The 27922-nt window shown below is 52.4% G+C and overlaps 1 protein-coding gene across 3 annotated transcripts in view; it reads right to left on the bottom strand.

Annotated features, from left to right (window-relative positions):
- Positions 1 to 6942, bottom strand: part of Cpt1a (carnitine palmitoyltransferase 1A) — a 50177-nt gene extending 43235 nt beyond the window's left edge. The window contains exon 1 of one of the 3 annotated variants that reach the window (XM_046444988.2): positions 6815 to 6942. The gene's annotated coding sequence lies outside the window, so the exon portion shown is untranslated. Of the gene's footprint in view, positions 1 to 5323; positions 5430 to 6010; positions 6031 to 6814 lie in introns of those variants that run through there. The other 2 variants (XM_046444991.2, XM_046444990.2) reach the window with 2 other exon arrangements.
- Between the last annotated feature and the right edge of the window lie 20980 nt (positions 6943 to 27922).

Below are 27922 nucleotides of genomic sequence, written 5' to 3'. Positions count from 1 at the left end.
CGCTAGGATTGCGTAACTCCTGGGCACACGGGAGCGAGCTCTGCCCTCCACTGAAGCCCAGTAGCCCGTCACCTACCTTGGCCAGCAGTAAACAACGTGTTGGGCATCCCCCAGGAAAGGTCAGCCACAGGGCGGCCGCCAGCTGGGCCCAGGGACAGGCCTGCCTGCCCCCCCCCCAGGAAGCTGCAGCAGGCGGCAGGTGGCCTGTGGGGAAAGGCAGGGCGGCCACCTAGGCACATCCCCCACAGTGCGGGTGGCCCAGGGCTCCCTGCTGGGGGGGAGGCTCAGGGGAGAAGGCACACCCCCCAGGGCAACTCAGGCTGGCCCCTGCACTGCTACCCAGAGACGCGTGGAAAGGGCCAGGAAGGCTCTGGAAAGCTAACGCCTGCCCAGGGTTGTCCCAGGCCGGGCATGGCTGTGCAGCAAGGGCCAGGCCTCTTCTGAAGTGGGGAGCAGACAAGAACCAGCAATGATGGGAGGAAAAATAAACCCCCAGCTCCTGCCGGCGGGGGCGGGAGGGAACACACCCTCCGCACTCCCAAGAGTGTCCTTCCTCACACACAGATGTGCGTCTCAGTCATCTTGTACTTCTTGTACTTCTTCAGTGAGTGAGTGCACACACAGAAACATCCCTCCCCACATCTGACCGACACGCCTTGGGAACAAGGATGTGAGACTCAAAACTCACCTGATGTCTTTGAGTGGGTCTCGGGTAAAAGTGGTGAAAATGTCTCAGTCTGTTTTCTGTGGCTATGACAGAATACCTGAGACTGGATAATTTGTAAAGAGGTTTATTTGACTCACAATTGTGGAGGCTGGGAAATTTGAGATCAGGTAGCCTAATCTGACCGTGTGGGTCTCCTGCTGTCATGAATGAGGGCGGATGGCATCTCATTGGTGGGAGGGTTGTGAGAGTGGCAGGTGGGCACATGCAGAAAAGAGGGAGGGGACAAAGGAACTGACCCCTTTATAACAATCCACTCTGGTGAAAACTAATCCAGTGTAATGAGAGAGGCTAACGTGCTCTTGAAGGCCCCATGTTCAAACACAGCTACACAGACCACATTTCAATATGAGTTTTGGTGGGGACAAGCCACATCTGAACCACACCAAGGAGCTTCCCTTACAAAGTTTCGTGACTGAGCATCCAACATTTGCATTATTTAAACTGACCCTACGTGAACTTCCTACAGTGAACTTCCTGCAGCGACACACACCGTAGAAAATCCTTCACGTTGATAGGGTAAATAGGAGGGGTCAGTCCATGTGAGAAGACACATCATCGCGGTTTTGTCAACAGCTCTCAGAAGCAACACAGCTCCCACCCACCCAAGGACTGTAGAAATAAGGCAAACTCAAGTTCAGTGCTCATCAATAGGACACACACAGCAGCAGGAAGTGGTCAATCAAATAAATACAGAGAAATGGGATCTTAGCAAAGAAGAATGAGGGGAAGCCACGCAGGACCACACTTCGATAAAACACCCAGCCAGGTACACCAGCCATGGTTGTGATCCCAGGGACTGGGGAGGCTGAGGCAGGAGGATTGCAAGTTCAAGGCCAGCTTCGGTAACCTCACAAGGCTGGATCAATATTAAAATTGAAGAAAAGGCGAAAGCTGTAGCTCAGTGATAGAGTGTCTCTGGGGTTCAATCCCCAGTTAAAAAAAAAAAAAAAAGGAGAGAGATCCCAAACCTCTCTACCAGGATATTGTTCTCACAAATGTCCCTAAAGCTACAAGGACGATTTCATACACACATTCCTCACCTTTGCATACAAGGTGTAACCGAGAGCAGAACACAATTGTGTCCATAACACCCACCAACAGACCCAAGGCTGGTTGCCAGGGTCTGTATTTATGGAGGCTCCAATTTACCGGGTGGGGGGTGCCCAACAAGCCCACGGCAGGTTGAAAGGTCTGCAAGAGGGAACCGTGCGGAACCCCTGCTGCTGGCCGGCCCCCTGCCACGGCCAGGATGGCAGGCACTGTACCACCCATCACTAGTCCAGGAGGAGATCCAAACTCAATGCCAAGTGCAGCTTCTACTGAAGTGTATGGCTTTCACGCCACTGTGCAGCGCAGCCCCGCTCAGGAGGGGCTCCCCAGTAGTTCACATGCACAAACTGTTTCCACGTCTGGTCTCTCCTTGGAACCTCCTAGAACTCACTGACCCTTAGATGGGGGAACCAAGGCCCCGGAGCCCACTCTGACCTGCAGTTCCCTGAGTCTGGCGCGTGCTGGGCGTGCCCCGGGCTGCCAGTGATCTAGAGCAGTGCAGGACAGGGAGGGACAGCGCAGATCTGGGTTGGAACTCCTGCTCTACCACTTCCTCAGACACAGGGTCTTGCACAGATGTCATCTGCTCTCGGCCACCGTCCCTGGCACACCAGGTGAGCCCAGCACCCCATCACACAGAAGCCACAAGAGGGCCACGCACCCGCCCGCGTGCGTCAGGTCTTCAACGCAAGAACGTGTGCAGCACCTTTCCAGTGGGGGCTGCGGGTTGCCCACGGCCCTCAGAACCTGCTGGCAGCTCCCACCTGGGGCCAGACCTCCCTGCCACACTGGCCGCCACGGCCCCTTTTCTCACGTGGACACTCCACTGCCAGCAGTTAGTCGATTTCTTCCAGCACACCTTCATGGTCCCCCTGTGTCATACGGGGCGTGCGTGGCGAGGAGGAGAAAACACAAACCTCTGGGGAGTGGGACTTCTTCAGGATGCTAAAGAAGCTAACACTTGGAAAATTAGAGGTGACTCTTTACACGAAAGAATAATAATTTCATAAAAAGCCAAAGTTTGAGTTACGGCATGTGACTATGTCTTAAAATTAAGGTTACTCTGTGTTTACCTTAACACATGTGTTGCCTTTTTAGTTTGGGGTGAGGTATTCTAAAGAGAGGGGTCGCCCAATGTCCCCGTCCTTGTGGCACTTATGACCCAGAATGTTCTGCATGAGGCAACTGCCCGAGAGCCCGAGAGCCCAGAGGAAGCCAGCATTTGGGAGCAGAGGGTGTGGGGAAGGGGCGGGCTGCTGGTCTCAGGTCCAGAAGTCCTGACCACATGAAGGAAGGTTCCGTCTCAGGAACTTCCAGGGGTGCAAACAGAACTCACAGTGCCCCCAAAGGAGCCCCATGATGTTGGGAGGCTGCAGCACCCAGGGGAGAAAGGGAGCACCGACATTCTGTCCTTCCTCAACAAAGGCCTGCAGGCCTGCCCTGGGTCATGGAAACACCAAGGACAGCGGGTGTGCAGGAGGAGCAGGACTTAAGTCCCAACCACAGGTTTGGGAGTCAGGGGACAGAGGCTCCAAGATAACCCTCAGGATCCAGGAACGGGTACCATAAATCCCCAGCATCAGGAGTATGTCCCACTCCTCTTCTTGTTACCTAAGGAGCTCCCTGTCCCATGATTCTCAGGGAACCAAATAGTAGCCACTGATGTCCCAGACTGCCAAGATGGCAATCACCCTAGTGAGGGGGACACTCGGGTCACGGCAGTCGACTTCATTATTAACTTTCAAAAACATTCCTGGACGTAAGCACAACCCACACAAAAAGAAAGGCAAAGGTGGACATTGCTCATAACTGGGTCTGCCACATTACCCAAACAGGGCATGCTGGCCTCAGCCTGTGGGAACCCGGTGTCCACTCAATATTTGCACAGGGTTAAAGCTGAAGGTTACAAACAGCAACAAATATTTGAAATAAACAAGTGGAACAAATTCCGTACTTGCATTAGGTAACAAATATTTTTAAAACCAAATTGTCTAGACAATTTCTGTATCAAAGAGCATGTTAATGCTGGACATCTGTGCACTGCACTGAGGGGCTACTTGCACTCTATTCCCAATTGGGCCTTTCTAACTTTGCATCACGTGCCTGTATTGCTTATTTTTAAAACAAAAAAATCCTTGCAAGAAAAGATCAAGACTGGCATAAACCAGCCTAAGACGGTTGAGACCTGAAGCCTGATTCAAGCCTGAGATGATCTTTCTTTTCCAAGCCTCATGCATGCTAACTAAGCAGTGCTCCACTTCTCAAGTACGCCCCCTCCTTTCTTTTCTTTATTTTTTGGGGGGAAGGGGGTCTGGCTCGGTTGCCCAGGCTGGTCCTGAATCCTGGGCTCAAGAGAGCCTCCAGCCTCAGCCTCTGGAGTAGGTGGGATTTGACGCGGCACTTAAACATTTCACCTTGGAATCACCATTTTATTCTTAAAGCACCAATTCTTCCGGGAAGTTCAGGCTTCCACCAACCACAGAACTCTGGCCTGCCAATAATAACCATGCAGAGTGACTAAACAGTTTTCCAGCAAAAGCAAAAAATGCAAACGATCAAAGTGCAGAAGCGGCCCGGGCCTGATCAGGCACCGTTTCTGCCTCCCAAGGCGCCACCTTCCCACCGCCCTTAGATTCCTGCAAGACGTTCATTAGAGCGCCTGGAGCGCGTCCTCGTCCTCGGAAGGGCACCGCCAGCAACTGCGGCTTCCAAGCCCCGCCCCTTCCCCCACCCGCGGGCAGGCGTCACGTGACGACTGAGAAAAGTAGGGGAAAGGTTACCCGGAGCCCCGCCCCCGGACTGGCGCGTCCCGGCGCTCAGATCCTGTTCCACCGGCCATGCCCACGGAGACCTTCCGGAGCGAGGCGGGTGGCCGCTGCCATCCCAGCGACAGCATGCGAAATGCAATGCACCTCTCCGGGGGGAGGCCGAGCCCTTCGGTGTTCAATCCCGGGACAGTTACGAGCTCCGTTTGTCAGATGCCGCATCCAGCAAAACAGCCACCTGGCACCGTGCCCACACAAGCCCAGAGCAGGTCTGAAAGGGGTTCAATGCGAAGCCCAAGTAAAACTTAACGGTGTTTTTATGAATGAGCACGGGGCCAGTATTGGGTAAGCGCTGGCCAGTGCCCCAAGACTCCCTGCAGACCCAGTTCTGACCGCTCGGTGACCACTGGTCTGGGGCCACGGCCAAGAGCGCAGCAGCAGCAGCAGCAACGGAAGGGACGCTGGTTTAATTCCCTTCATCTCCAGGTTAAGTGGCTTGTTTTCAGGGGCCTGTGCATGATGCCAATAGCCACCACTTTAACACAAAGTATGTGCGCTCCTAATACCTGGCCCCGTGTGGTTCCAGCGTCTGTAAGATGGAATTCAAGTGCAAAATCAAGTCCAGCAATGCTTTGTAGGAAAGAAACAGCAATTTACATGTGAAAAAGAGCCCGCTGGCTCCTGGTATTAAGGCAAAACCAACCCAAAGAACCAACTCTGAATGCTGATGGTGCCCAGACCCCCTTAACCTAGCCGCTGGCCTCCACCACAGCATTCTCACCCGCACAGTGGCTCGCGTTTCGCTCACGTTTCTGACTTCCTTACTCAGGCAGCTGGTCTTCCGATAATTCTGAAAGGTGGATGTTGCTGGCACAGTGGGAAAGCCAGTGCTACTCAGCCTTTTTTTTTTTTTTTTTTTTTAATTCACTTAGCTTGTGGCTTTGACGGAAATAAACATGCTTGAATATCTGGAATGACCAGAAACCAGACGCCCGTGGAAGAAAATTGTGTAACAAAATACACGTTTCAAAAGGTTGAATTCATTTTCATTTTGTTTGGTAACTTAACAAAGTTACTACTTTCCCTTAAATACAGAACAAACTTAATATTCCATGCCTGGAGCTGGGAATATTAAGTTTGTTCTGTATTTAATCCAGTAATTACTTGTAGTGTTTAACTCTTGTGAAGGTTAATAGAAAAATCATCCCTCCTCTTTCTCTAACGAAAGCCAGGCTTTGTGATTTACATCACAAAGCCGCTGACCCTCGGCCTGCCCCAACAAAACGAAAGGAACCGGCTGCTGGCTGCCCTGGCGGTGGTGCGGAGCAGGGGGCTGCTCCGAGGGCCCGACCGCGCCGTCGGGCTCGAGGGCCAAGTTCGCAGAGGCCTGGTCACGTGTCGCCCCCCACCCTCCCAGGTCGGCGGCCTCCACGCCTGGCACGACCTTGGGCAACCTCTCAGCACCCACCTGCCCTTGACCCCTCAACGCAGAGTGGAGGGTGGGAGGCGCTCACATGTCGGACCCAGTCCCGTTCACTCCGGCCGTAGCACCGCGCGGAGAGTCCCTGCGCCAAGGGCGTGTCCTGACGGCTGCACTGACCGGGAAGGGGTGGGCGCGGGGAGAGGGGCTGCGGGGACCGATGCGGGGAGGGGGCGGAGGCAGCCCGCCAAGGGTCCCGGCCAGGCATCCTTCCCGCTGTAGCACTCTACCTGCCCGCCGACTGACCGACCCTGGGTGGACCCCAGACCCAATTCATTCGCGAAGTCGGGAGGGGAGAAGGAGCTGGTGGCCCCACCTCTGCCCCGGGTCAAAGGCATCCCGCAAGTCCTGGGAGCAGAGCATCCCTCCCGCTGCTTCTCGAGCCTCGGCCGCCCGCAGACCGACCCTCGCGCAGACCCCAGACCCAATCCAATCGCGGGCTGGAGAAACAGAGCGACGGTAGACACTGGCCAGCGGCGCCACTGGCCCCGGGCTGGAGGTGTCCTGCCAAGTGCCAGGGGCCGAGCATCACTCCCGCTGCGGACAGACCCACCCGCGCGGACCCCAGACCGCAGCCACTGAGCAAGGTGGGGGCTCAGCTGCGTCCCAGGTTGGAGCTCTCCGCGAGCCCCGCCATCCGAGGACCGCGCTGGGGTTCCCCGCCTGTCCACCCCGCAGCGGCCCCGCGCCCGCGTCCCGGCAGCCCTCGCGCGCCCCCAGGGGCGCCCAGTCCGCCGCGGCCCGCAGGGCGGCGCCGCAGCCTCCCCGCGCGCGCCCGCGCCCGGGCCTTACCGAGTCGGCGGACGGCGGCGCGACGGCGGCGGAATGAGTGAGCGGCCAGCGGGCGCCGGAGGCGGAGGGCCGCGGGCGAGGCCGATCGCTCCGCCGCCGGCCGCCGCCGATTGGCTGAGGCTGCCGGGCTGCGGCGCGGGCGGGCAGGCGGCTCCCAGCGCCCGGCGGGGCGGGGGCGGGGCCTGGGCGGGGCGGGGCGTCGGGGCGGGGCGCCGAGGGGAGGGGGCGGCGAGGAAACTGAGGCCGGCGCGTGCACGCCACCGCAGCCTCTAACAGCACGGGTCCGGGACGAGCCTCCTCGCCTCGCCAGCCTCGGCTTCCTCGTCTGTCAGATGGGCAGCTCATTAGGGCCGTGCACAGGAAAGCACTTAGCGCCGTGCCCGGCTTATTATGCCCGCGGTTTATAGGCATTGCCCCGTGGTCCTCCAGGCACCCCTGCGGGGCTGATGCTGTTTACCTCCCACCCCTTTTTACAGAAAAGGAGTCCGAACAGAGAAAGAATGACTGACTTGCCCAAGATCCCACGGCTGATAAATGAGAAGAGAGCCCACGCCCCAATTCGGACCTGGCTCTTGGAGCCTACGCGCTAATGTGCTGCTCCTCATCCAGCGGGGCCAAAATGCCTCCCTTGAAGGACTTGGGGAAGACCTGGGGAAACAATTGGGGGTTAGGGGTGTAGCTCCTCCGTGGTAGGGCGCGTGCTCAGCATGTGCGAGGCCCTGAGTGCCATCCACATCAAATAGATACAATTATCACTATTCCTGCGTCTAGAACATGATAGAAGCCAGGAACGGAGTGACTGAAGCCCGGTGCAGTGTGACCCCTCCGGAGAGGGCCGGGTGTCTAGCGGATGTCAGGCTTCTAGGTTTAGGGGAAAGGCAGCAGAGGGTCAGCCAGGGGGGGGCAGAGCGGACATCAGCCCGGTGAGCCACCTTCCCGGGCTCCTACTGCTCCTGGGCTCGAGCTACGGGCTCTGCATACAGCAGCTGCTCCATAAATGCACTGATTTTTTTGAACAAAACCTGCACTCTCAGAAGTCTATCACTCCTGGTTACGGAGACTGAGTTTGCCTCCATCTTCCTCTGCGGCCGTTAAGCTGAAGGGTTTAGAAGAGAAAATGAAAGTTCTGGGTTGAGCCTCGCGCAGCACCGCCCCCCCGCTGCAGCTAACTGCTGCTGCGTGTTCCACGCTCGTTGTTTCAAATGAAGGGGAGACGATATGTTGGTCACTGTCGTGGACATAGTTCTCTGTGGGGGCACATAGACAACCTGCTCCTTTTACCGGCTGGGCCGTACTTCTTTAGATGATATACTGTGATGCATTCGACCGGCCCCCAACGGACATTGAGTGTCCCCCCTTCTGCACCACCGCAAGTGCAAGTAAAACTTACAAAGCCATTGGCGTCCTTTTCTGAGCGCCTGGTTCTCCTGGAGAACCGATCCCTAGAAGTGAAGCACCCAGGCGCGTGCGATATTAGGGTGCCACTTGCCTATCTGTTTCCTAACATCCATTCCTCCGTCTGCGCGTGGGAATGGGCCTTGACTCAATGATCGATTCTTCGAATCTTTGTGAACCCTAAAAAGGCAAAAGTACGGGGGAAATCCGTCCTTCTTTTAATTTGCATGTCTTTGAGATTGAAGTTGGAAGTTTCCTCTCCTGCTTATTTCTGGGCCCAAAGAGGCAGGTGGTCAGGGCTAGGGCACAACTGCCCTCCTCTCCCTACTCGTGGGCCTTTGCAGCTTGCCGCTCACCTCAAATGCCCTTCCGTCCTCTCCCTGGAACCCCAGCGATGGCAGGTCCCCGCCTCAAGGTCACTTCCTCCCTCACTCAGTGCCCTCGTGCGCGCCCCGCTCGGATTGGCCCTGCGCCCTGTCTGTTGCGAAGGCTCTGCGTCCTTGACGGTGCGCCCCTCCCCGCGCTCCGCCTTGGTGCCACCCGCAGGCTAGGCGAGGCAGGGCGGGGACGGCGTCCGTGGGAGCGCCGCGGCGCCGCGTTCACCTGTCCCGGGCTGGACGCGCGGTGGGTCTTGAGCCGTGCTGCCGGCAACGCGTGCGCGCCAGGGAGCTTTCGTTCTGCTCCCGCGGTCCACCTCTCTCCTCCCCTCAGACTGCAGCTCCCAGGGACAGCTATTAATAAGGAGCCAGTGAACCTGGACCCTGGGGAGCTGGAGTCTTCATTCCCTGGAGGCCAAAAATATCCCAGTATCCGACTCCGAAACTAGAATAATGCTTCTCAAGCTCTGTTGGGGATTTTTTTTTTTTCGAATTCTTTCCCAATTTTAATCAAATATTGTGCCTACTGAGAAGACATTTTTAAGAATAAGGAAACTTAAAAGATGCATGCAATATTTTTTCATCACTAAGAGATTTGTTTTTCTTCTAAAAATATCTTTTTATGAAAAACTTCAAACTTTTAAAAAGTTAATGAGAATAATGTAATAAAGGCTGATACAACCAAAACTCAGGTTCAGCGATTTCCCAGCCAGGCAGGGCTCCCATCCGCTCTTTCATATTCCTTTTGAACCTGGGGTCTCCCTGTGTTGCCCACGCAGTCTTGGAGATCCTGGACTCAAGTGATGCCCTCCTCCGCCTCCCAAGCAGCTGAGACTACAGGTGCTTGCCATCACACCTCAGTCCCTGCTGATTATTTTAAAACACATCCAGATACCCTGTTGGTTTTCTTATCGGTTCTTTAGTATGAATCTCTAAAGAATAAGGGTTTGGGGTGTGTGTGTGTGTGTGTGTGTGCATGTGTGTGTGTGGTTTTGTTTCTTTCTTTTATGGTGTTGGGGACAAAATCCAGGTCATAGGCAGCCTAGGCAAGTACCAAAGTGCTCTACCACTGAGCTACAACCCCAGCAAGTGCAATGCTGGGGTCCTACTTAAAACAGATGCTACAAAGTGTGTGCACCTGGCTGGCCTGCGAGGGGCACGCCCGGGCCCACTCTCTCAGGCCTCCTCTGCTGCTGGCAGGTTCTGATCCCAAAGTCAATCTTTTTTTTGGAGGAGGGGGGGTGGAATCCGCTCCCAGGTCCCATGAGAAACAATGTTGTAATCCCATAGTGCTGCCCTTCCCCCACTTCCCCAAACCTAGAGTCCCCCGAACTTGAACCTTGGTTTTGAGTACATGGTGGCGGGTTCCACGTCAGGAGGTGTTTGCTCAGCCAGCATCACCAGGGCCCCACGAGGACAAAGCTAGTGACGGTGACGCAAGGCAGGCCAGAGGCTCCAACAACAAACCCGTTCCTAACCAGTAGGCGGGCCCTGTACCCCGCTGAGCCCGCAGCTGGATATATACCCAAGGGACCTTGGAGAATGTGTCCTGTCCAGATGCCCTTCCTCCTCCCCTCAGGGACAAGGACCCCCTCTATTTCTTCTGTGCCTGGTTCCCAGTGCCCAGCACCCTGACAGCCCCTGGCAGCACGGGGATCACCTTCCTGAGGAGGCTGCACAGTCAAGAAGCAAGAGCAGAGGCCAGGAGCGGCCATGTGGCCCCTTCATTGTCCCCTCTAAGCCTCAGTGTCCTCCCTTATTTATTTATTTATTCATTCATTCACGTATTTTGCAGTACTGGGGATTGAACTCAGGGTCTCATGCATCCTCAGAAGCACTCTATACTGAGCTATATCCCCAGCCCTTTCTATTTAATTAATTTATTTATTTGGCACTGGGGATTGAACCCAGGGGTGGTTTACCACCAAGCTATGTCTCCAGCCCCACTCTTTTATTTATTTATTTTTTTTTTTTGAGACTGAGTCTCACTAAGTTGCTTAAGGCCTTGCCAGTTACTGAGGCTGGCCTCAAACTTGTGACTTGGCCTCCAGAATCACTGAGATTACAGGCGTGCGCCACCTGCCTGTCCTTTGTATTTTATTTTGAGATAGGGTCTTGCTCAGTTGCCCAGGCTGGCTTCAAACTCCTGCCTCAGCCTCCCAAGAAGCTGGGTTCACAGGTGTGCGCTTCACACCCAGCCCCCTTGCACAGTCTGCTTGAAGAGGACACGAGTAACTGATGGGAAGTGTTGACACCATTTCCGGGCACACAGTAGGCACCCTATGTGCAACAGCTATGATTATTATTTTCCCTCTGTGGAGCCCCTGTTTTAAAAACCTCTATCTACAAATAGTACAATTAATGAGGGGCCTGTTTATTCCTTGTTCATTAATCAGAAACAGACCCAGGCATCAGCTGGAGTTTATGATCAATAGGTAGTTATTGGTTGCTTATCAATAAGAACGGTGACTGCTAAGACCTGTTTGTCTTGCCAGCCCAAATCAAAAGGGTTGGCTGTGTTGATCCACAAAGGTGAATTTAGACACACGTGGCCCTTCCTAAGGCCCTTTCAATTGGCCAGAATAATTCAGAGGTCATCATTATGTCCCCACCAGTGCAGACCTGGAGAGTGGGCACCAGCAGTGGCATGCGGGGCTCAGAGCCTGCAGTGACTTAGTGGATTCTGTTGCCTGGTTTACAGCCAGGCCAGCCTTGTCTGTGACTGCACTGCAGACAGCTGGACGTTGGGACCCAAGGGACAGGGAGGACATGACCCTCCACTAGCACCTTTTTAGCAGGTGTCTGAGCACCCTCAGAAGAATCTTGGCAGAACCCTCCCACATCAAGATGTAAACCTCCCCTCTGCAGGCACAGGAGGAGGAGGAGGGCGGGGCAGGTTACACTTGAGTCATTATAGCTTTCAAGTTTGGGTGGAGCACTGAGCTTTTGAAAGCCTGATGACAGCTATAATCCCTTCCCCAGAAAAACACATGCACATGCAAGGTAGTGAGTAATTTCAGTCATGGGCCTTCCAAAGCGTGCGTTTACGCTCCTGCCCACACAGTGAAGAAAACTTATCCCGAACTTGAAAGCAGGGCAAAGGGCTGTCAGAACGTCCTCGCAGGGTTCCACTGGCTAACAGACCTATCCAGGATTAGCTTGTGTCCTAGGGAAATGGATATCTGACAGGCTCCAGGGTCCAGGAGGTCATGTGAGAAGGGCAGGCTTTTGTCCATCAGAACCTAAACAATTCCTGATCAATGGAAAAAAATAGGTGTGCCCCAAAGTCAAGATTTGTTGCCCTGCTGGACACTTAACGCCCTGTAGGACATCGGCCAGTTTCCGAGGCACTGCACTCCAGCTCTCTGTCTTCCAGAGCTTCTAGACTCAGCTGCTAGGGTCTTCCTTTGACTTGCTTGGCCATCGGAGTTTAATCTCTGACATGAGCTCAGTGTACCTCAGTCACATTTTTACCTTGTGGGAAATCTCATTCGACACACATTTCCAGGTACAAGAGCAGGAAATCGTCTTGTTTCCTTCTGTTGGCGGGTGCTGGGATGGAACCCAGAGCCTGGCATGTGCTGGCTGGGCACTCTGCCACTGAGCCACACCCCAGCCTTTTCCTTTTATTTTTACATTTTGAGACAGGGCCTCACTAAGTTGCCCAGACTGACCTCAAGCTGGCAATCCTCCTGCCTCAGCCTCCCAGTAACTGGGATGACAGATGTGCGCCCAGCAAGAAATCACTGGGAGAGCTGTTCTGTGTGAGCTGGAGGTGCTCTGGAGTGAGCAGGGATGAGTGGCCTCTGTGGGTCCAGCACAGTTGCGGGGGGGGGGGGGCTTTGATGACAGTCTAGGGACACCTACAAACCCCCAGGACTGGCACAGTCCACTCAGGAAGCCACGGGCTGAGTTTTCACAGACTCTCCATTTGCAAAAGCTCTTGCCCTCTGTTCAAATTTGAATATTTTCCTTTTCCTTAAAAAAAGAAAAAAGAAGACCCATGACAGCCAAAAATCTCAAAGCCCGAGAAAAGCTCAATGCACCAGTTTTCTGTTCTTCCTTTCCTTGTGTGTATACGGGGGAGGGTGCTCTATCGTGAAGCTACATCCCCAGCCCTTTTACTTTATTTGGAGACAGGGTCTCATTAGATTGCCCAGCCCAGGCTGATCTTGAGCTTGAGTCCTGCCTCAGCCGGCTGAGTGGCTGGGATCACAGGCATGTGCCACCACAACCCGCTGGGACCCCCTGGGTTATGAAGGAGGACTGAGGAGTGAAATAAATGAGCCCATCAGTGGTGCCCCCTCCCAAGAGTGGAAGAACTTTTAAGCCCCCAACCTCCAGCCCCTCTCCCATTATTAGGAAGTTCTGAAGTTCACTGGATTAGCCCAGGGGAATGAAGGGAAAGGGGGGTGGGAATAGGAAAGACAAAACTTTCCTCTGTTCATGCATGAGTACACGACCAGTGCACCTCCACACCATGCACAACCACAAGAATGGGAAGTGGCACTCCGTGTATGTATAGCTGTCAACATACACTCTGCTGTCATGTGTATCTAAAAAGAACAAATAAAAAATGACTTTAAAAAAGTCCTGGGCTGGGGCTGGGGCTCAATGGTGGAGCGATTGCCTTGCACTGTGAGGCCCTGGGTTCAAGCCTCAGCACCGCATAAAAATAAATAAAGATACTGTGGCCATCCACAACTAAAAAAAAAAAAAAAAAAAAAAAAAAAATTAAAGTCCCGAGCTAGCCTAAATCAATTCTTTTCTAGTTCAAAAACCCCTCTCTCTTCCCATCTCTCCCACCATTTTCTACCAGCCACAAAAATGCCAGAGTTTATTTTTCTTTCCTTGACCCTATTCCAGTCTCACTCTTCTACCTTGGCAAACACCTCAAAAGTCTGAGCCCATCACTTTCATTCATGTCTAAAGCACTTATTGAGCACCTGCTGGGTACCTGGCACAAGCCAAACATGATTGCAGAATGGGAGGTCTGGAGGGCCTGTGTGAGCGGCGTCCTGGAGACAACATATGCTTCCCAGCCTCCACTGGCTCCATCTTATCCTGCATCTCTGCCTCCAATGTCACTCTGGCCCTGAAACCAGAGGGTGACCACTGTCCCCTGCAGCCTTCTCAAAGGCAGGTCCTGTTGGTCTCCCTGCTGCTCTTCACTGCTGCCCCCCTCCTCCTGGGAGCTCTCTGCCACTCCCTGGGGTCACCTCTGCCCCTGGCTCTCGCCTCCCCTGGACCTGTTCCCAGATGCCTTCCTGGTTCCCTTTCATCTGCCCCCCAGCTCCGGCTCAGATGGGGTCCTGGGCTTCTGGTCCTGGCCTGCCGCTGGCACCAGCCTGGCTCTCTGTCGGTCCCCACATTGCTCCACTGGCTTCTCCGTACCATCCTCCCTCTGAGCCTCATCAGGACCCCACCCCAGGCTGGGCAATGATTGGATTCGATTGCCTCTGGGGCCGAGTCACCCATCAGCAGAGGTCAAGCTTCAGTGACCAGCCTAGTAGGACCCCAGGAGAAAAATGGTGTGCACAAGACGCCTTCTGAAGAAAGCAGCAAATAGACACCAAGGGGAAATGAGAAGCTTGATGGACGTTTTAAATACTTATTTTACAGTTTAACATAGATCTTTGCAACTGCAACAAGGAAATTGCCAGAATCTTTTTAGTACATGGGGCCTGGAAAGACCTGAATCCAGCCCTGGTCTTACCCAGATTCATGCATTTGTTCTTCCCTTCATTTGTTTGGCAATTAATATGTCGAGCACCTACGATTATGTGTCCTAGAAACTGGGGCTCCCAGGGAGCGGAGCAGCCAGCCAGAGCCCACCCTCAGAAGCCTGCATTCTAGTGGGAGAAACAAGCACGACATAAAGAGACTCATGTGAAAAGAGCAAAGGAGAAAATAAAGCAGAGTGGGAGAGAGTATGGGTGGGAAAGGGCTGAAGACTGGTCTATATGTTCAAGAGAACAGAAGCTCCTGACGTGGGATCCTCGAACAGATCCATAGCAGGGCCTCAGAACTATTAGCTGAATGACAGATGGATGGATGGGTGGATGGAAGGACAGATGGATGGATGGGTGGATGGATGGATGGGTGGGTGGAAGGACAGATGGATGGATGGGTGGATGGATGGATGGGTGGGTGGAAGGACAGATGGATGGATGGGTGGGTGATGGGTGGGGGGGACATGACAGACCAAGCTGCCTGATGCTCTTCCTTCTGGCCTTGCCTCCCCAGGCTCTCACGGACCTCCAAGTCTGCTCCAGGAACCTCTAAACTGGCTCCTGAGGGTCCTCCTTCATGGTCACCTTCCATGTCTCAACACCTTTGCATTCTGTGGCCTCCAGGTAGACAGATCTACATAACTTGTCAGGGCAAAATGAGATGAAATGTGGAGACCCTTGTTCAAAACCTATTAAGAATTTTCAGACAGTGACAGCAGAGCATTAAACCAATTTTGGAACCTTCTAAGCTCTGGCCCTGGGTGACTGCACCAGTCACATGTCCGTGAAGCTGGCCCTGGCTCTGGGCAGGCCAGCAAGAGCTTCCAAGATCTGCTCCAGAGGGAGCATCCAGCCTGGGCTAATCGGCCTTCCTAATTGTGCTGCCTGCGCTCAAGACCTCACTCTACCTCCTTCTGCCCCTGGGCACCTCTTCTCTCTGCCCTGAATGTCACCTCCTTCGTGCCTTCCTGTGTGTGCAGCGCAGCTGTGGATGAGATGCCCCAGGGGAGGTGGGAGCAAACCTGAACCCAATCCCGGCTCTGGCAATCCCTTTCTCCGAGGCCTCCCACAGGGCCCCGCCCCAGGACACTGCCTTTCTAAGTCCCGCAGGGCCCCCCTCGCCCACTCCAGATCTGGAGCTTGGTGGGGCCGGATTTCGGGGGCCCTGAGATTTTCCAATCCACCAGAACTTTTGTGCAATGGAGAGGAGGGGATGGCTAGGTGCTGACTCGCCACCAGATAGACTAATTGGTTCCTGGAGGACACTGACGTTAGGGAGGCGGGAAGAGCTGGGAATTTTCGGAAGTGGGAGTGGGTGGGTGGAGGAAGTGACAGTCCCCTGGGGCAGGAGCGTGGGTGGAGGTGGGGGGGAGAGCAGACCCGCAGCCAAGAGGAGCAGTTTAAATTTTAAAAGGTCCTATTGCCCGTTTCCTCGAGTCCTGTTTGGACGATCCAAACGCTGCAGCCCCCCAATTGCCTGCACGGGCGCTGAGGGGCCTCCTCCGGGGTCCCCGCAGCCCCGGGGAGGTCCTTCCCTCGGGTGAGAGTGGCGTGGGGGAGCGGGCACCCGGATGTCCCCGGCTTCTCCCGCTCCTCTGGGCGCCCGCAGTAGCCGGGGTTGGCGTCCAGGGTCGCACGAGGCCTCTTCGGCGCTCAAGGTGGAGGAGGGAGCAGCGGGAGGAGGACAGCGGTCTCCGCGGGGCTCTCACCCCCCGCCCGACCGCAGGTCGCTGCGGGCCAAGGTCCTACTGGACCGAGCGCGGCGGCGGCGGAGTTAGCGGGAGGCACCGGCCTTACTGACCCCGTGTCACCCCGCAGTCACCCTGCGGGGATGTGAAGTCGCCCCCTGGCCCCATGCGGCGTTGGGAGTGAGGTGGGGGTCCCCCCCGCCGGGGTATCGCACCAGCCCGACGGGGTCGGGGACCGCCCCGCGCGCCCCACCGCGGAGCCAGCCCTTCCTCGCCCCAGGCCTGCGCTGGGCTGCGGGCGCGGCTTCCTGCCCGTCGCGGTCCACACCGCAGCTCGCCCCGGCGGACCCGCCCACCGCCCCGCGCCCCGGGACGGCCACCCGTCGGGGCGGGAGCAGGTGCTCGCTTCCAGGGCGGGCTGTCCAGCCCGTCCCGACATAATGGAGCTGACCTCTGGAAAAACGGGAAACGCCCAGCCGTGAAACGCAGGCCCGTAACCGCCTGCAATCTCCTGATCTGCTCTAGGTTCGCTGCGTTTCCTTTGTCTTTTGTCTGGGCCACTAAGGCTTTTTTTTTTTTTTTTTCCTGATCTTGTGCACATTTATAAGATGACAGTCACATGGAATATGAACAAGCTTTTCTGTTTTCTTCCACTTTATTTATTTTTATTTTGCTTGATGCTGGGGACCTGGGAGGGCCTGGCGCTTTCTGTACCAGCGCCTTATCAGGGAGCCACACCCCCAACTTCCTACCAGTTTTACGACTCAGACCTTTGCCAGAAATCCTGTAGGCCAAGATCAGCTAGGGCCTGGTGGCCGCTGCCTTCAGAAAATCTAGTGTCACTTTTAAAAATTTTGTTTATTTATTGTTATTTTTTTCAACGCTGGGGATGGAACCCAGACCCTCCTGCGCTGGGCCCGCGCTCACCCTGGAGCCCACGCAGCCCAGCGCCTCCCGGGCCTCCCGCCGCAGTCCTGCCTCCCAGAGCTGACCGCCTTAGCGAATCCGCCTTGTTTCTTGGCGCTTGAGCGTCGTGGTCCTGATCGCACAGAGGATGCTAAACACACAGCAGAAAGGAGCTTGGCAAGGGCGGAGGATGCAAGAGTGGGTCTGGCTTCAGATCCAGCTCCTCTCTGAATTTCATGGCATCTGGGCCTCAGTGTCCGCAGCGCGAACTGAGACGTGCCCCAGTGCAGCAGTGTGGGGTTCCAGCCAGGAAATTTCACCATCCGTGGCTCAGGTTAGGACTCCTCTCATTCGACTCTCAAGATTATTATGAGGATTAATTGAGACCATGTAGGTGACTTTTTGGCCTAGGGCAAGGGGGTACATTGGAGGTGGGACATTTTATTTTTGTGTGTATGTGTAGGAAATACGTTTGAATCATGAGTAAGCTCAAGCATCAAAAAAGTATCCAAAGGCTGGGCTTGTGGCTCAGGGGTAGAGCACTGGCCTAGCAGGACTGAGACCCTGGGTTTGATCCTCAGCACCACATAAAAATAAATAAACAAAATAAAGGTATTGTGTCCGACTAAAAAGTAAATATTAAAAAAAAAAAGTATCCAGAGGACTGAGGGTGTGGCTCAGGGTAGAGGCATGCCTAGCCTGCATGAGCCCTGGGTTCCATCCCCAGTAGGCAAAAGAAAGCCTACCTCCACTTTTGCACCACCTGACAGTGTCTTGTGCATCTTTCTAGAATGCACTTAAGGAAATATAAGCCACATGCATATGTGTGTCCTTTGTTTAAAAAAAAAAATAAAAGGCATGCTCTACCCTGCTGTGTGCTTGCCTTCTTAAATGTATTTATGTCTTGGAGTCCTTTCCTCTTCAGTAAACGCGGAGCTTCCTTGTCATTTAAATTTATTTATACATTGCTCATACTGTTTTATTTTACCACAGTGCATTGTCCCCTGTGGCCCCGTGGGTGTTGCCAGGCTTTTGTTCCTGTAAACAGCAGTTGCAATGAGTAAGTCTGCACAAAGGTCAACTCTCCACCTGCAGGTCGAGGAAAGCGGATCCTGGGGTGTGATTGCCAGGTCAAGGCCATGTGCAGACAGTGCAGGTATACGGTGAAGTTGTCGTCTGTACTTTCATCTCCAGGAAAACAGAACTGACAGGATATTTAGATCTAGATACAGATAAATGAGAGATTATCAGGCACTGACACACCCGACTGTGGAGGCCGGCGAGCGAGACCTGCGGTGGCAGCCTGAAGGTTTGCAGCTCCAGACCAGGGAGGGCCGGCTGGGAGTCAGAGTCCAGGAAGAGACAGACGCCCAGCTCCCAGGCCTCTTGCCAAGGGAGGGGCCAGCCTTTTTGCTCTATCCAGGCCTTCAGCTGAGGGCCGGAGGCCCAGATGCCCCGGGGAGGACGGCCTGCTTCTGGGTCTATCACTTTAAATGTTACTCTCACCCAGAAATATCCCCACACTCCCAGTAGTGTTTGACCAAGAACCGGGGCGCCCTGCGGCCCAGTCAGGTGGATTTATCCAGTGCACCCCGCATGGGGTTGTCCTGGTTTGTGGTCACCCCACCCCAGGCATAAGAGTGCCATTCACAGGGTCTCAAATTCAGGTGCCAAGGGACTGCGGATGTGGCTCAGTGGTAGAGCAGTTGCCTAGCCTGTGTAACCCTGAGTTCAAACCCCACTACCACAAAAACAAAGAAAGAGAGAAAGAAAAAGAACGTTTCACTACCCTGTAAGAAACCACCTGTCCTTAGCGGCTGCCTCCCATTTCCCTGAGGCAGCCCAGGCGACCCCTGATCTGCTTCCTGTGTCTGTGGAAAGGGGATCAGAGGCAGGCAGTCCCTGGGGTCGGGCTTCTCTCCCTAAGTTGGTATCTGCACCCAAGGTGGAGCGAGGGTCTGACCTCCTTCCATTTTGAGGTTCAGCGTGATCAGCCACTTTGGTCCTCTTCCCTCTGTGAGTGGAAATCTGGCTTGTTCTCACTTTGCAGTTATCATGGATAACGTTGCCCTAGGTCTTGGTACACAGCTCTGTGCACACCTGCGTTTTGAGGTCTCTGGAGTGTAATTGCGGAGACTTCTGAGGAATCACCAGAGGTTCCAGGTGGGCTGTGTGATTTAACACCCCCACCCCCACGGGAGCCAGGGGTCCACCTTCTCCACATCCCACTGACGCTCGTTGATACCTCCGGTTGTTGAATTATTGTTATTGCCTGTTGTTTTGATTGCAGCCACCCGGGGTGTGAGGGTGTTTCATTGTGGGTTTGAGTTGCATTTCCCCATGACTAACCCGCACATGCTTAGGAGAACACCTACCACCACATCCAGCCCCCACCCCCCCCTGGTTTTTTCTTACTTTATTTTGACTCAGGATATCACTAAGTTTCTCAGGCTGGCCTTGAACTTGCCATCCTTCTGCCTTACCTCCCAAGAAGCTGGAATTATAGATGTGTGCCACTGAACCCAGCTTTTTTTTGTTTTTGTTTTTTAGTGTAAGTTTTTTCTGTAGTCCAAGGTGCTATTTTTTTTGTGTGTGTGTGTGTGGCTTTGAAAATTGTGCCATAGATAAAATTGTCCCCTCTCTATGATTAGAAAGAAAATTTCCTTTCTCTTCTAGTACTTCTATGCTTTCAGATTTTACATTTAAAACTTGGATACATTTGGATTTTATCCTGGGTATGATGTCAAATTCATCCAACTTTCTTCTTTTTTCCAAAAGCTGTTCTGGGTGTGTTTCTGCACCCTGAAAAGAAGGATTTAGGTCAGATGGTCAAGAGGCCCTATATGAGGAGGTGACTCTTGTAGAGAGAGCTTGATGTGTCCAGGCAAGAGCCATGCATAAGGATGTGACAGAAATGCAGATGAAGAGGGCTCAGGAGTCAAGGTCCCCAAGGTTGAGCAAGCATGTTAGGCTATTTTCTGTTACTATAACAAAATACATGAGACTGGGTACTTAATAGAAAAGAGGTTAGAAAGGAATGCAGAAGAGGGAATCGTTTCTTGGGGTGCAGCTCAGTGGTAGAGTACTAGCCTGTCATGTGCAAGGCCCTGGGTTCTATCCCCAGCACAAGAAAAAGGGGCAATAGTGTGAGGTGAGCATGCTTTAATCCCACTGACTCTCACTCCTTGGCTGAGTCTTCTAAGGGCATGCCCCTGACCTAACGTCCTCCCTCTGGGTCCCCCCTCTTAAAGTTTCCTTGAAGGTAACCGTGGAGTCTGGATCATGCTGTGGGTCTGACAGTGCTAAAGGACCATAAGGGAGGTCTGCAGAGCCTCCCCGACACTATGAGACCTGGACAGGAGCCTTGCAGGTGCGAGGGAAAGGCAGCTTCCCACTGTTCTGCAGAATGGAGTATGAGGCCATTTCCCCTCTTCATTTACATTATGGATATTGAAATAATAACATTTGCCATTTTATTAAATATTCTGAAAGCAGGATTTTTTGGGGGGCACTGAGGATTGAACTCAGGGGTGCTCGACCACTGAGCCACATCCCCACCCCTATTCTGTATTTTATTTAGAGACAGGGTCTCACTGAGTTGCTTAACACCTCACTTTTGCTGAGGCTGACTTTGAACGCCGGATCCTCCTGCCTCAGCCTCCCGAGCTGCTGGGATGACAGGCGTTTACCACTTCGCCCGGCTGGAAGCAGGCTTTTCAATAATTGCTTTTCCCCACTCCCCCACTTCAGTCCCAGGGTGGAACCCAGGGCCTTGGCATGAGAGGCACACGCTCCACCTCTGAGCCACATGCAGCCCGCTGCACGGTCAAAAACAAACAAAAAGCGGAACCTTCTTTGTGGAAATAGAGCTGACATGCAGTAAGTTACCTATTTAGAGTTTTGATGTCTGTCTACACCTTTGAAGCCATGACCACAATCAGCATGGTCAACGTCTCCACTACCCACAACTTCATTGCCTTGGAGCCTCCGACCCTCGCCCCAGGCCGCGGTGCCCTGCCTCTGAAGGCGAGTGCCTCAGGTGGCCATCCCATAATCATGTGCACCTCCCTCTGTCGGTGGACAGCCATGTTGGTCTGTCTGGCTATTTCTGATGCAGCTCGGACAAGCGTCCTGAGACTCCCCGTTCTCCCTGTGGCTGATTCTTCTCTCCAGGCAAATTCCACCGGAGGTTAGGAACGGCCGACTTTTGCAATAACTTGCAAACACCTCATCACAAGGTGCAGTGGCCGCCAGGTTCACTTTTCATTTGGTTACCTTTCAGGAAAGTCGTGTCTCTTAGCGTAGGCTCGTTCTCTTCACACGTCTCCGTGATTCCCGTCTGGACGTAGGGCTGGCTATTTTTGGAAAGGCACTTTTGTGGCTGGGGAAGGAACCCACATACCTCTTGACGGGATCCCAAAGCACACAGAACCTGGGTGGGGTCTTGGCCAGAGCAGGCCTGGGGCCCTCTGAAGTCCTCCCTCAGCTCAGCTCCTGTCTGGGGTCTTCTGAACCCAGAATGGCTCAAGCTGCAACTCCACAGGCTCCTGTGAGCCAGACAGGACCCTCAGGCACAGGGCTCTTGGGAGACGGAGATTTCAGTCTCCAGGAAGGCCGAGGCAGAAGAGCAGGCCGCAGAGGTACGACCTGTCAGAGCTGACCTTCCTGCTGGCTGCCCTCGCTGCCCAGGTGTGGAAGGTGAGGAGGCTTAGCGAAGGTCAAGTGCCGACTCAAACCCCATGGCTGCTGGGGTAGCTCAGTGTGCAATGCCGTGCACGCAGGGACCCTGGGCTCAATACCCAGCCGAAATCAAGCAAAACAGAAGAGCTTCCCAGGCCAGCAAGAGAGGAAACCAGCACAGCTCCGCTCAGCCCCAAGGTCACTGTTGTCCAGCGGGTGACCACAGGTGACTCAGGACATAATTTGGGGGATATGGAAACGCATTTTTAAATTTGCAGGCCAGGTATTATTCAATAGTATCATTTGAATTGCTGTTAACCCAGAATTCATATACTGGAAGCTAACTCCCAGTATGCTGGTATTGAGAGGTGCCTTGGGGAAGCGGTTTGTACCCTCGACAAAGGGGCCAGGGGGAGCTCTCTGGCCCTCCTGCCATGTGAGGGTGCAGCAAGGAGTCCTGGTGGGAGCTGGGAGTGAGTCCTCAGCAGAGGATGACTCTTCTGGAACCTTGGGCTCAGACACGGAGCCTCCAGGACTGTGAACAACAGATTTCTGTTGTTTAATGTTTACCCGTCTCAGGTATTTTGTTATGGCAGCACACCTGGACTGAGGCCTTTAGTATGTGTCAATGTGTAGAGTTTGGGGCTGGGGCTGTGGCTCAGTGGTAAAGCACTTGCTTAGCATGTGAGAGGCCCTGGTTCTGTGCCAGGGCACACACAGGCACACGCACACGCACACACACACAGTAACTATTACATCAAGGCCAGAATTGCACAGCTATAATGGCTTAGATCTGGGTAAAGTAGGATTTTAAGTTATTTTAAAATATGAGGGAGGACCGGGCTGTGGCTCAGTGGTGGAGAGCTCGCCTGGCACTCACGGAGCACTGGGTTTGGTCCTCAGCACCACATAAAAATAAATAAGTAAAATAAAGGTACTGTGTCCATCTACAACTAAAAATATCTTTTTAAAAAAAAGTGAGGGAAATTTTTAAATATTAAGTAATAACATCCATCCTGGTAGGTTGCAGCAAAAGTCACCGAGGAAAGTCTATTTGGGGACAGTGGCACAGCAGGGTCTTGCTGCTTCCCCTTGACCTGGTGTGATGGTGACCAGGTAAGACGGACCCTTGCAGGTGGCACCTTGAGGTTCCTGGCACCCGCCCTCAATCCTGCATGCCCACACACACACACACACACACACACACACACACGTGTGCGCGGTCTCACACGCCCGGACGGGCACTCCTGCTGGGGCAGCGAGACAGGCCCTGCCCTCCCGGCCTGTGCCAATCCCAGGCTCCCCTCTCCCCAGGTTCCTGCGGCCAATTGGGAGGATGGGGTACCCCGAGAAGCCTGCAGGAGAGGTGTGGCATTTGGGGGTCGTGGGAGCCCGCCAGCCTCCTCCAGTTGGGTCAGCAGGGTGGCTTTGTCGTGCAGGGCCCTCGTGAGGCAAGGAGGCGGCGTCCTCGCCCTGCCATGGCGGTGCCCGCAGGCCCCTTGGGCCCCCAGAGGAAGGGGTCCCCAGGGCTCCCCCTCCCCAGCCCCTCCCCCTTGCTGATCTCCTGGGGACTGCTCCGGCTGCGCAGCCTGATCCCCCCGACCCTCCCCTGCTGCACACACCTGGGCCATGGTTCCAAGCCCTCGGGCCTGTCCCTTCTGTACCCGTGGGGTCACTCACTTCTTGTTGCTGTTCTGTGCGGCCCGGGCCCTGCTTCCGTCTCGACTCTTCTTTTCCTCTTCTTTCCGCGCTCCTCGGAAGCCAGGGTCTTGGGCGGCAGGACGAGCGCTCCATGGCCGAGCTGCATCCCCAGTGTCTAGATTTTATTTTGAGACAGGAGCTCCCGGAGTTGCCTGGATCCAGTGTGGGAGGCTCGTCAGGTGTGGTGGCACCGCTGTGACCCAGCAGCCCAGGAGGAGGCGGAGGCAGGAGGACGCGCTCAGAGCAGCCTGTATGTATGTTTGGTGTGTGTGTGTGTGATGGCAAGTCCCAATGACCCACTGTCATGAAAACACTGTGCTCAGAGACGATTTAATTCCCTGATCACTGAACAGCTCACAGACCTTACCCATTGACTCTCACTTCTCAATCCTGAGAACATGGTAGATATTCCAATGTTATTTCAAAGTTACCATCAGTGATACATTTGTTGTCAGGTTAAGATTTTCTAAGTGTCCCACATCTAGGACTATGGGATAAAATGGGTTTAATGTGCTCAGAACAAGTACATAGCCTACCGTTGGAGACTCAGGAGAAAGTATCAATAGCCCAGGAAAAGATCAAAATTCAAAATTCAAAGTATATAGCCAGGCACAGAGGCATAATAAGCCTGTCTTCCCAGTGACTTAGAAAGCTGAGACAGGAGGATTGCAAGTTCAAGGCCAGCCTCAGCAACTAAGCAAGGTTCTAAGCAACTTAGTGAGTTTCTTTCTCAAAATAAAAATATAAAAAGACTGGGGATGTGGCTCAGTGGTTGACTGCCTTTGGTTTAATCCCCAGTACTCCCACCCCCACCTACCCCCCGGAAAAAAAATTCAAAGCACAGTTTCTAAAATCAAGTTGCTGTCACACCTTTGTAAAGTGGAAATATCATAGGTAGAACCATCCCAGGCTGAGGAGCACTGTAAACAGAGTATGTGTTTCAGCAGCCACACATATCCTAATACGTGCTGCTGTGGGACTTCTGTTTTCACTTAACAGTCCATCAGAGCTAAGTGTCAATAGAGCTGGTTCCAAATTGAGTTCCCCCCAAAGCCAACCTCAAGATATGGATCTCAGGGAAAGTTCTGGGTCTAGGAGATGCCCTCAGATCTGGGGGTGGGAGGTGGGGAAGTGAGAGAGCAAGGAAAGGTCAGCAAGATCAGGTCAATGATTGAACAGGTCATCAAAGTAGGCAGCGGAGCCCAGCACCAGTGAGAACCTCTGGGAGACAGAGGCACAAGGCTTGTTCTGGCCATTTGGGGACAGAATGTTCCAGTCTTCACCCTGCACCTCAAGGGCATCATGACTGAGAGCTGTCCAGGGGGCTCACTGCCCAGCATAGCTGCCCTGCATGGGGCTGGAAAAAGCCCTCAGGCAGCCAGCCCCGGGGGAGGAGAATGCTGGCCAAGCGAGGAGTGGGGCGCTCCAGGGAGCCTCCTGCCGGGCTGCAGTCACCTGGCCCTTTTGTGTGTGTGTGTGGCTTAAATCTTTGTGTGTGTGCTGATTAGTGATACACGACAGAAGAATGCATTTATGCGCTTTGATATATCCTACACAGATGGGGTGTCATTCCTCATTTTTATGATTGTACCTGCTGTAGGATCGCATCGGTCACCCAGTCATGTATGTACCTAGGGTAATAACGTCTGTTTCATTCTACTGTCCTTCCTATCACCATGTCCCCTCCCCTCCCTTCTCTTCCCTCCAACTAATGTAAAGAAACTCTGTTCTTCCCTAGTGCGTCCGTTGTGAGTCAGCATCGGCACACCAGACAAAACGTTCAGCCTTTGTTTTGGGGGATTGGCTCATTTCACTTAGCATAATGTTCCCCAGCTCCATTATTTACTGGCAAATGCCCTAATTTTATTCTTCTTTAAAGCTGGATATATTCCATCAAATATATACACCACATTTTCTTTATCCATTAATCTGTTGAAGGGCACCTAGGTTGGTTCCATAGCTTGGCTATTGTGAACTGAGCTGCTCTAAACATTGATGTGGCTATTATCACTATAGTATACTGATTTTAAGTCCTTTGGGTGTAAACCGAGGAGTGGGACAGCTGGGTCAGATGGTGGCTCCATTCCAAGTTTCCTGAGGAATCTCCGACGGCTTTCCATAGTGATTGCACCAGTTTGCAGTCCCACCAGCAGTGTCTGAATGTGCCCTTCCCCCACATCCTCACCAACAGTCATTGTTGCCTGTGTCCTTGACCCGTGCACCTCGGCTCCGCTCGTTCCTGTGACGGCTACTTCCTGGGGTAAATTCCCCTGGCCTCCTCCTCTTCTTCTTTTTCAACTCATTCTGACTGGAGTGAGATGAAATCTTAGAGTAGTTTTGATTTGCATTTCTCTAATTGCTAGAGAGGTTGAACACTTTTTCATATATTTGTTCGTTTGATTGCGTTTCTTCTTGAAGTGTCTGTTCAGTTCCTTTGCCCATTTATTGATTGGGTTACTTGTTTTTTTTGTGTTAAGTTTTTTGAGTTCTTCATAAATCCTAGAGATTAGTACTTTATCTGAGGTGCATGTGGTGAAGATTTTCTCCAATCTGTAGGCTCTCTCTTTACATTACTGATTGTTTTTTTTTTTTTTTTGCTGAGAAGAAGCTTTTTGGTTTCAACCCATCCCATTTATTGATTCTTGATTTTATTTCTTATGCTTTAGGAGTCTTGTTAAGGAAGGCAGGTCCTAGGCTGACATGGTGAAGACTTTCCTTCCTGTTCTAGTGCCTAAGTCTTTGATCCACTTTGAGTTGAGTTTCATGCAGGTGAGAGATAGAGGTTTATTTTCATTTTGTTACTTGTGGCTTTCCAGTTTCCCAGCACCATTTGTTGAATGGGCTATGGTTTCTCCAGTGAATGCTTTTGGCACATTTGTCTAGTATGAGAAACTGTATTGTGTGGGTTTGTCTCTGTGTCCTCTATTCTGTACCATCGGTCTTTGTGTCTATTTTGGTGCCAATACCAGGCTGTTTTTGTTATTGTGGCTCTGTGGTATAGTTTAAGGTCTGGTATTGTGATGTCTCCTGCTTCATTATTCTTACTAAGGATTGCTTTGCCTATTCTGGGTCTTTATTTTTCCAAGTGAATTTCATGATTGCTTTTCCCAGTTTTCTGAAGAATGTCATTGTGATTTTAATAGGAATTGCACTAAATCTGTACAATGCTTTTCATACCTTGGCCATTTTGACAATATGAATTCTGCCTATCCAGGAGCTTGGGAGGTCTTGCTGTCTTATAAGGTCTTCTTCAATTTCTTTCTTTAGTGTTCTTTTGTTTTCACTGTAGAGGATTGTTAGATCGATTCCCAAGTATTTTATTATTATTTTTTTTTTTGCGGCTACTGTGAATGGGGTAGTTTTCCTAATTTCTCTCTCAGTGGGTTCATCGCTGATGTATAGGAATGCGTTTGATTTATGGTTGTTGATCTTATAACCTGCTACTTTTCTGAATTCATTTATTAGTTCTAGAAGTTTTCTGGTGGAATTTTTTGGATCTTCTAAATATAGAATAATGTCATCAGCAAATAGTTCTTCTTTACCTATTTGTATCCCTCTAATTTCTTTTTTCGGTTCTAATTGCTCTGGCTAGAGTTTCAAGGCCGATGTTGAATAAAAGGCAGGCTTGTCTTGATCCAGTTTTTAGAGGGAATGCTTTCAATTTTTCTCCATTTAGAGTTATGCTGGCCTTGGATTTAGCATATATAGCTTTTGCGATGTTGAGGTATGTTCCTGCTATCCCTAGGTTTTCTAGTGTTTTGAACATGAAGAGTGCTGTATTTTGTCAAATGCTTTTTCTGCATCTATTAAGAAAATCAAATGACTCTTGTTTTTAAGTCTATCAATATGATGAATTATGTGTATTGATTTCTAAATATTGAACCAACCCTGCATCCCTGGGATGAACCCCACTTGATTGTGGTGCACTATCTTTTTAATATGTTTTTGTATACAATTTTCCAGAATTTTCTTGAGGATTCTTGCATCTATGTCCATCAGGGGTACTGGTTTGAAGTTTTCTTTCCTTGATGTGTCTTTGTCTGGTTTTGGTATCTGGATGATTTTAGTCTCATAGAATGAGTTTGGAAGGATTCCCTCCTTTTCTATTTCATGGAATAATTTGAGGATATTGGTGTTAATTCTCCTGTGAAGGTCTTGTAGAACTCAGCTGAGAATCCATCTGGCCCTGGGCTTTTCTTGATGGCAGGCTTTTTTGTTTTTTAAGTTTTTTATGTGTATAGTCCAGACTATTATGCTATTTGTTTATTTGTACGCAGTGCTGAGAATCGAACGCAGGGCCTCACACGTGCTAGGCAAGTGCGCTACCACTGAGCTACAGCCCCAGTTCTGGTTGGTTGGCTTTTTATGGGATCTTCTATCTCATTACTTGAAATTGATCTGTTTAAATGTCATATGTCCTCCGGACTCCGTTTGAGTAGATCATATCCTCTAGAAATTTGTCAGTGTCTTTGATATTTTTTTTTCTTTTTTTCCCCCACAATATCTTTATTTCATTTTTATGTGGTGCTGAGGATTGAACCCAGTGCTCCATGCATGCTAGGTGACCCCTCTACCACTGAGCTACAACCCCAGCCCCTGTTTTTGGTATATTCTATTGTATTGGAGTAT

The sequence above is a fragment of the Marmota monax genome, unplaced genomic scaffold, assembly GCF_021218885.2.
Source record: "Marmota monax isolate L192 unplaced genomic scaffold, Marmota_monax_Labrador192_F-V1.1 WCK01_AAM20220418_F8-fsc00038, whole genome shotgun sequence".
Taxonomy (NCBI): Eukaryota; Metazoa; Chordata; class Mammalia; order Rodentia; family Sciuridae; genus Marmota; species Marmota monax.
The sequence above is the reverse complement of the archived record's forward strand: the minus strand, read 5'-3'. Positions and strand labels throughout refer to the sequence as shown.